This window comes from Aulonocara sp. 'chitande type north' Nkhata Bay, linkage group LG10 (genome assembly GCF_057382095.1).
Source record: "Aulonocara sp. 'chitande type north' Nkhata Bay isolate Kocher_YH1m ecotype deep benthic linkage group LG10, A_spYH_male_GT1.1, whole genome shotgun sequence".
NCBI classification, from domain to species: Eukaryota; Metazoa; Chordata; class Actinopteri; order Cichliformes; family Cichlidae; genus Aulonocara; species Aulonocara sp. 'chitande type north' Nkhata Bay.
The window spans coordinates 31360363-31368381 of record NC_141353.1 but is presented as its reverse complement, the minus strand read 5'-3'; the positions used below and the strand labels follow the sequence as shown (position 1 = coordinate 31368381).

Here is an 8019-nt window from a genome sequence, read left to right as displayed (position 1 = left end):
CGGTACTATATACAGTAGAATAAAATAGAATAAAAATATACAATAAGATAAAAATAGAATACGAATGCTATATACAACTGAGTAAAAATACAACGATGCCAGAAAGGATTATTGCACTTAGTGTTATTGCACATGTGTGGATGTGTGTGTTTGTTCAGTTAAAGTCTTTGTTGTGGAGTCTGACAGCAGTGGGGAGGAAAGACCTGCGAAATCTCTCCGTCCCACACCGTGGGTGCCGCAGTCTCCCACTGAAGGAGCTGCTCAGTGCTGTCACAGTCTGCTGCATGGGGTGGGAGACGTTGCCCAACAGGGATGACAGCTTAGCCGCCGTTCTCCTGTCACTCACCACCTCCACTGGGTCCAGAGGGCATCCTAGAACAGAGCTGGCCCTTCGGATCACCCTGTTCAGTCTCTTCCTGTCCCCAGCAGAGATGCTGCCGCCCCAGCAGACCACACCATAAAAGATAGCAGAAGCCACCACAGAGTCATAGAAGGTCTTCAGGAGTGGGCCCTCCACCCCAAACGACCTGAGTCTCCGCAGCAGGTACAACCTGCTCTGCCCTTTCCTGTAGAGGGCGTCTGAGTTATGAGTCCAGTCCAGTCTGTTGTTCAGATGAACACCAAGGTACCTGTAGCTGTCCACAGCCTCAATGTCCATACCCTGGATGTTCAGTGGTTGCAGTGGAGAATGCTTGTGCCTGCGGAAGTCTACCACCAGCTCCTTGGTTTTACTGGCGTTGATCTGGAGGTAGTTCAGCTGGCACCAGTCCACAAAGTCTTGAGTCAGTCCTCTGTACTCCTTGTCGTCCCCATCAGTGATGAGGCTGACTATTGCAGAGTCATCAGAGAACTTCTGCAGGAAGCACTGGGTGGAATTGTGGGAGAAGTCTGCAGTGTAGATGGTGAAGAGGAACGGAGCCAGAACCGTTCCCTGTGGGGCCCCCGTACTGCAGACGACCTTGTCCGACACACAGCCCTGAGTCCTCACATACTGTGGTCGGTCGGTGAGGTAGTCCAAAATCCAGGTAGTGAGGTGATGGTCCACTCCAGAGTTCACCAGCTTGTCCTTCAGAACCGAGGGAAGAATGGTGTTGAAGGCACTGGAGAAATCAAAGAACATGATTCTCACAGTGCTTCCAGCGGTCTCCAGGTGAGCGAGGGAACGATGTAGGAGGTGAATGACGGCATCATCCGCTCCAATGCCAGGCTGGTAGGCAAACTGAAGTGGGTCCAGTGATGAGCTTGTTAGGCGCCGAAGCTGAGCCAGGACCAACCGCTCCAGGGTCTTCATCAGGTGGGATGTCAGAGCCACCGGCCTGTAGCTGTTGAGGTCCTTGGGGCGTGAAGTCTTTGGCACTGGTACAACACAGGAGGTTTTCCAGAGCTGTGGGACTCTTCCCAACCTCAGGCTCAGGTTGAAGAGGTGCTCCATCACCCCACACAGTTGGTCCGCGCAGGACCTGACGACCCTCGAGCTGATGCCATCTGGACCCGCTGCCTTCTTGCCATTAATCCTCCTCAGTTCCCTCCTAACCTGGGTGGTTGAGAGAGACAGGCTGGAGCCTTGTGTTGAGTGTGTATTGGATGCTGTTGTTGGGGGTGGGGAGGAGTGAGCAGGGTGAATAGAGGAGGTGTGAAGTGTCTGAGGTGGAACAGCAGCAGTGGGGGTGGGTGAGTCTGCAGCCGATGTTGCAGACTGCCTCATGGCTGAATCAAATCTGTTGAAGAAATGATTCAGTTCATTTGCCCATCTCACATCCCTCCCAGGCAGAGAGTTCTGCTGTTTGTGGCCTGAGATGGTTCTGAGGCCTTTCCAGACTTCACCAACGTTGTTTTGCTGAAGCTGGTTCTCCATCTTCTGCCTGTAGCTGTCCTTCCCATTCCTTATCAGTCCCCTCAACTCTCTCTGCACCCTTTTCAACTCTTCTTTGTCTTTGGATTTGAAGGCCCTCCTCTTCTGCTTGAGGACAGCTTTAATTTCTGGGGTAATCCAAGGTTTGTTGTTGGAGAAACACCGTACAGTCCTGGTAGGTACGGTGTTATCCACACAGAAATTAATATAGTCAGTAATGCATGTAGTAAGGCTGTCGATGTCCTCTCCATGGTCGTCACAGATCACCTCCCACACAGTCGACTCAAAACAGTCCTTAAGAGCCTCCTCGCTCTCCTCTGACCATCTCTGCACTGTGCGGGTGGCTGGTGGCACCCTGCGCACTAAGGGCTCATACACAGGGACAAGGTGCACCAGGTTGTGGTCAGATTTGCCCAGTGGAGGGAGAGGTGATGAACTGTATGCCTCTTCAGCATTGGCATACAGTAAGTCCAGTGTTTTATTGTCTCTGGTTGAGCAGGTCACATACTGGGTGAAGGTGGGCAGTGTGGAGTCCAAAGAGGCATGATTGAAGTCCCCTGATATTATGAGAAGGGCTCTCGGAGATTGTGTTTGCAGTCTGCTGACCACTGAGTGGAGAGTGTCACAGGCTGCATCCGCGTTGGCCGAGGGGGGGACATACGCTGTTATTGCGATAACATGCGAGAATTCCCGGGGCAGATAGTACGGACGCATGCTAACGGCTAACAGCTCAATGTCTCTGCTGCAGAGTTGTTCTTTCACAGTGATGTGCCCAGGGTTTAGTTTCTTTATGTAATTTGATCTTTTTTGAAACACACCTTTGAGCCACAAATACATGAAAAGATGTCTACATTTGTAAGAATTGCAGTAGACCAGGTGCTGTCCCTACACCACATAAGTTCTATAGGAGCACCTCGTACTAAAATAGGTCTATCTTTAATTCACCTTAGTCAGCAAGAAACATTGAACCTTATGAATCACACTAACATTAACCTTGCCTACCTCTGATGCAAGATAGAGGTTTAGTATTTATTTAGGGAATTAAAATCTAAAGTTTTAGTGCCTTCAAAAACAGTGGCTAAATATCTTAAAGGGGACCTATTCTGCTCATTTCCAGCACCATGTATTTATTCTTTTTACACTCAGTAGGTCATCTTCTGAGAGAAAGGTTGACAGTATAATCCTGGATACTGACCCTAATTAATCCATCGGGGTGTGTGGAAACGTAAAAGCGCTGTATAAATGTATGTATAAAAGTCCTTTAGTGGTTGGTTTGAGACGACAAGCTTTACAGAAGTATCACCCCGAAAGCCAACCCCCCCGATTGGCTGCTTCCCACAAAAAGAAGGTTTGAACAGCAGTAGGAGGGGCTTCTGTGCTCACGTCAAGAGCTGTGTGCCGGTGATGACTGTAAAACATACAGCTTAACTCTTAATGACATCATACAGAGCCAACAGTAGGAAGAAACGTCAGTTTTAAAGCAGTAGGAAGGCTGAGTTTTAGGCTCACAGGGATTACTTGTACATATGCTGACTTCATTGTTTGAACTTAGGTTATGTTTAATATAAGCATCCATTATAGTACAACAACAGCACTGTATATTACAGAAAATAAGGGGTTTTGACTTGATGTGGCTACGTTTCGCCCTGTTTGTAGAAAGTAAAACATTAAGACTTGAGGTATAATAGCTACGCTGAGTTTTTTGTTTCATGTGATCATAAAAATGTCTTGTGTCAATTAACATCTGAGCACTCAGACTGAGTTTTGGTTTTGCATTAAGCTGAATTCATTATATTCATTTACCACTTGCTGATGATGATGCTCAGGCAGTTTGCAGAGAATCTTAACACGCATTCGAAACACTGCAAGTTGACTAGATCATAACCAGATAGAGAGAAAGTCGTATGTCTTTTGTGTCATATCGGGTTACTGATTATGTTATAGGCGAATTAATGGAATTGAATTTTCATTTAAAAGTCAATTGTGGTTTACACCGATGATAAAAATAAAGTTTTTCTTTAATTTGTGCGTTTTCCCATGCAGCATGTTCTTTTCCTTCATTTTTGCTTTTTCATGTAGTTCCCATTTGCTCGTTGCCAGGCTGTGGCTGCTTTAATTCAGGTCACATTCATTTATTTAGTTTATTCATTTGAGCTGCAATCAGAGTTACTGAAAACTCACTTAATAAAAAGAGTTTTATCTGTCTTCCTTTTTTAAATTGAGTAAATCCACCATTTTTCCAGTTTATGTGAACATTTGTATTAAATAACCATATTGTCAGTACTGGACAAAAATGAATGTCATTAAGAGTTTTGCTATAATTGAGCAGCCCTAGCAGGCAGGACCTTTATCAATGGCTCAAAATTGTTCTGTCCAGGATAGGGCTGCCACAAACGATTATTTTGATAGTCGACTAGTCACCGATTATTTTTGCGATTAGTCGACTAATCAGATCATGCATCCATTGGACGTAAAACGTACAGCTTATTGCACCAGCAGCATCTGCTCTTATATAACTACCATTAGCTTACAGCTTTAAGTGTTTAAGGTATGTGCTAACTAAAAATAAAGACAAGATGATAGTTTATTAAATTTTAATGAAATCTGCAGATTGTTTAGGTGAAGTTTAATAAACTCAGCCGTCTGCTCCTTGCTATCTAAAATATAACAGGACACCGGAGTATATTCTTGAGCATCTCACACTTCTGATAATCAGCTGTCTGCTTGACGTTTATTCAGCTGTGTAAAAACTAACTTCAATCTCAGCCAAACCGATTTACTCAGGAACAAATAAAATACTAAAAAAAGCCAAACAATAACATTTTTAAGTTATCTATGTGACTTATATATGTTCAACCTGAGTAGCGAAGGACGGCGGTGGGTTTGAAAACGATTTGCCGGGAGTCCGGTGTTCTCACGGCTCTAGTGAGCCTAGCCCCCGGCTAGCTATCGAGCTAGTGGGCAACAGAAGTCTCCGAAAACGTCGAAACGCTTTTGAAAATATGCGGTGTCTTGATAAACTGAGCAGATATTTGAGGTTTACACAGCTACATTCTCGCCTGAAAATATGTTAAACGTTTATTTACTGACCCAGAAAGAATAATAAGTAATATTAAAACTAACTAGCTGCCGCCATTGTCGGAAACTGAGCAGGGCTGCGCTATGAATTCTGGGACAGAGCTTCTTCTTCTTCTTCGGGGTTTAACGGCAGCTGGCATTCTTGTACATGCAGTGCTGCCATCTTCTGTTTCAGTCCGTTGTTACATTCTTAAATCCTACTACTTATTCCTGCGTCTTTTGGGATCTTACAAAGCTTCAAACGACGCGTCGACTATTAAATTAGTCGTCGATGATTTTGATAGTCAACATAATCGTGACTAGTCGACTAATCGTGGCAGCCCTAGTCCAGGATGATTTTTATGAATAAGAATAAGAACAACTTTATTTATCCCGAGGGAAATTATTTTGTCATGTACATGCTCAAAGCAGCAGGAGAGACAGAGGAACAGATGAATAAGATATATGATATACAATATATACAATAAGAATAGTAGTGTACAGTAATATACAGTAGGAATAGTAGGAGTATTTTGGACCTTAGTACAACTGGTCCGTAGATGGTTAAGACAAAGAGTCAGTGTAGCCTTACTTTAAAGAAATCTCCACATTTTCCTGTTACTTTGAGCAAGCTGGGCACAGCTTGGGCACAGTCCAAGGACAACCCCTTTCTGGTGGGCGGCGTAGTTTCTTTACCTTCAGGAAAAACCCCTGTTATGTTAAATAAACTGCATGACTGTTGCTTATACTAACAACGATCGTAAGCCTCTTTTTGCAGGCTTAGAGTATAATTGAGCTTTTGTAAAAGTGACTGTCTGGATGAAATCATAGTGAATAGTCCCCGCATGCCTGCAAAGTTCACCTCATTCTCCATCAACAGCTGGATTTGCAATAAATAACCTTGGCTTTCCTTTTCTTTCGGGATCATAATAGACTCATTGATTTTGAGCATTGCTTTATTTATGAAAGCCGTTCCATGTTGAACTCTTCAGTAGTCACTGAGAATCATAACAGCACTGTGACATTATGCTTGAGCTTCCTCTCGCAAAGCAATTGACATGGCATTATCCCGAGCCTCTGCTTATCCCCACCGTTTGTCCCTCTCTCTCTGCTTCCTTTGCCTTTTAAATATGCGAGGGAAAGAGGCCATCTATTTCCAGGCCATAATAATTTAGGAGGGAGGGAGGGGGTAATGTTTGCTGTGGCCTCAGGGGATGCAGATTTAGATGGCCAATAGACTTGGCACGTTCAAACTGGTGCAGCTGAACCCCACCACACCCACCCTCCTCTTCCTCCCTCTGCCTCTTGTCTGTCTCTCTGCCTCTGTGTCCTCTCTCTCTATTGAGTCAGTGGTTTGGGCTTGCCAGAGGCTAGTATAATGGTTCCCAGTGTCTGGAGAGATTAAAGGCCAGAGCTGCATTGTTCAAATGCCCCGAGATTAGTTTCCAAGGAGACGGGTTTCAGTTGCCATGAGAACATAGTGCCTGGCTTTAGCCGAGCAGCTTTTCTTTAACACTTCCTGTCTGTTTGCAGCTTTGCTTTTTTTGTTTACATGGCCCGTTTTTTCTATGCCTTCCTTCCTTGATTTAGCTACTCATACGATACGATGCTGATGCAGTTATTTTGGAAACATAAGGACTCATTTTAATAATCTGTAACCAGTACCTCTTTTTTTTTAACACCCAAGATCTGTTAAGGAGAAAAGTTTAAGGTCCCAGTGACAGAGTGTATGGTTGTACGCAGCGTTGTGGTGTTTTCAATCAGGAATTAAACAGGAACTGGCCTGTGAGTTATGACACCCGAAATGTATCTGCTTTTTTCACATAATAGGTTTTCTACTTCTAATAATTTAATTACAGTGAACCGTGGCTCATATGAAAAACATTTTAAATAATACAAATATCCACAAATTACGTGTTTGGTTTAACAGAGGATGAAAAAATGTCTTGACAGTGATAACTTCATTGTAATTTTCTTGCATTCAGCTGAGACGTATGCAGAATTAATTTCTTGCACTCAGAATCAGAATCAGAAAGGGGTTTATTGCCACATGTTGAGCAGGTTTACAACATTAGGAAATTGCTGCGGTGCTTCAGTGCAAACGTAGTGTCATAAATAGCACTTAAATAGACATGAAAAAATAAAAGTAGGGATAAGAGTTAAAAGTGCTACGTAGAAAGATATGTGCATGAGCTATACATGAGATATATACATGAGAATAAGAATTAAGAGTGCTACGTAGAAAGATATATACATGAGTGCAGGTGGTGATCAGTGCCAAACATGGAATGATGCAGTGACACAGCGTAGGGTCATGTGTTAGTGGTGGGAACAGTCATATGGTTATTGTTCATGTGTCCAACAGCAGAGGGGAAGAAACTGTTCTTATGGCGAGAGGTTCTGGTGCGATTGGACCGGAGCCTCCTGCCTGAGGGGAGCAGGTCAAACAGACTGTGTCCAGGGTGAGAAGGGTCAACTGAGATCCGAGCTGCACGCCGCAATGTCCTGGAGGTGTACAGGTCCTGCAGAGATGGGAGTCTGCAGCCAATCACCTTCTCAGCAGAGCGCACAACACGCTGCAGTCTCTGTTTGTCCCTGATAGTGGCTCCAGCGTACCACACGGTGATGGAGGAGGTGAGGATGGACTCGATGATTGCAGTGTAGAACTGCATCATCGTCCGTGTTGGCAGGTTGAATTTCTTCAGCTGCCTCAGGAAGTACATCCTCTGCTGGGCTTTCTTGATGACGGAGGTGATGGTGGGCTCCCACTTCAGGTCCTGGGTGATGGTGGTACCCAGGAAGCGGAATGAGTCCACAGAGGTGATGGGGGTGTCAGTCAGGATGATGGGGGGGAGTGGGGCTGTGTGCTTCCTGAAGTCCACAATAATCTCCACTGTCTTCCGGGCATTCAGCACCAGGTTGTTGTGGCTGCACCAGGACACCAGACGTTCAACCTCCCTCCTGTAGGCAGACTCATCCCCGTCCGAGATGAGTCCAATAACGGTGGTGTCATCTGCAAACTTGATTAGCTTGACAGACTGGTGGGTGGAGGTGCAGCAGTTGGTATACAGGGAGAAGAGCAGGGGAGAAAGAACACAGCCCTGAGGGGA

At 44.9% G+C, this 8019-nt stretch overlaps 1 protein-coding gene across 5 annotated transcripts in view; it reads left to right on the top strand.

Annotated features, from left to right (window-relative positions):
* Positions 1–8019, top strand: part of gtf2ird1 (GTF2I repeat domain containing 1) — a 48672-nt gene that overhangs the window by 3854 nt on the left and 36799 nt on the right. Inside the window, exon 1 of one of the 5 annotated variants that reach the window (XM_086309500.1) lies at positions 6409–6694. The exons of the other annotated variants lie outside the window; for them this stretch is intronic. The gene's annotated coding sequence lies outside the window, so the exon portion shown is untranslated. Of the gene's footprint in view, positions 1–6408; positions 6695–8019 lie in introns of those variants that run through there. 5 annotated transcript variants of the gene reach the window in all.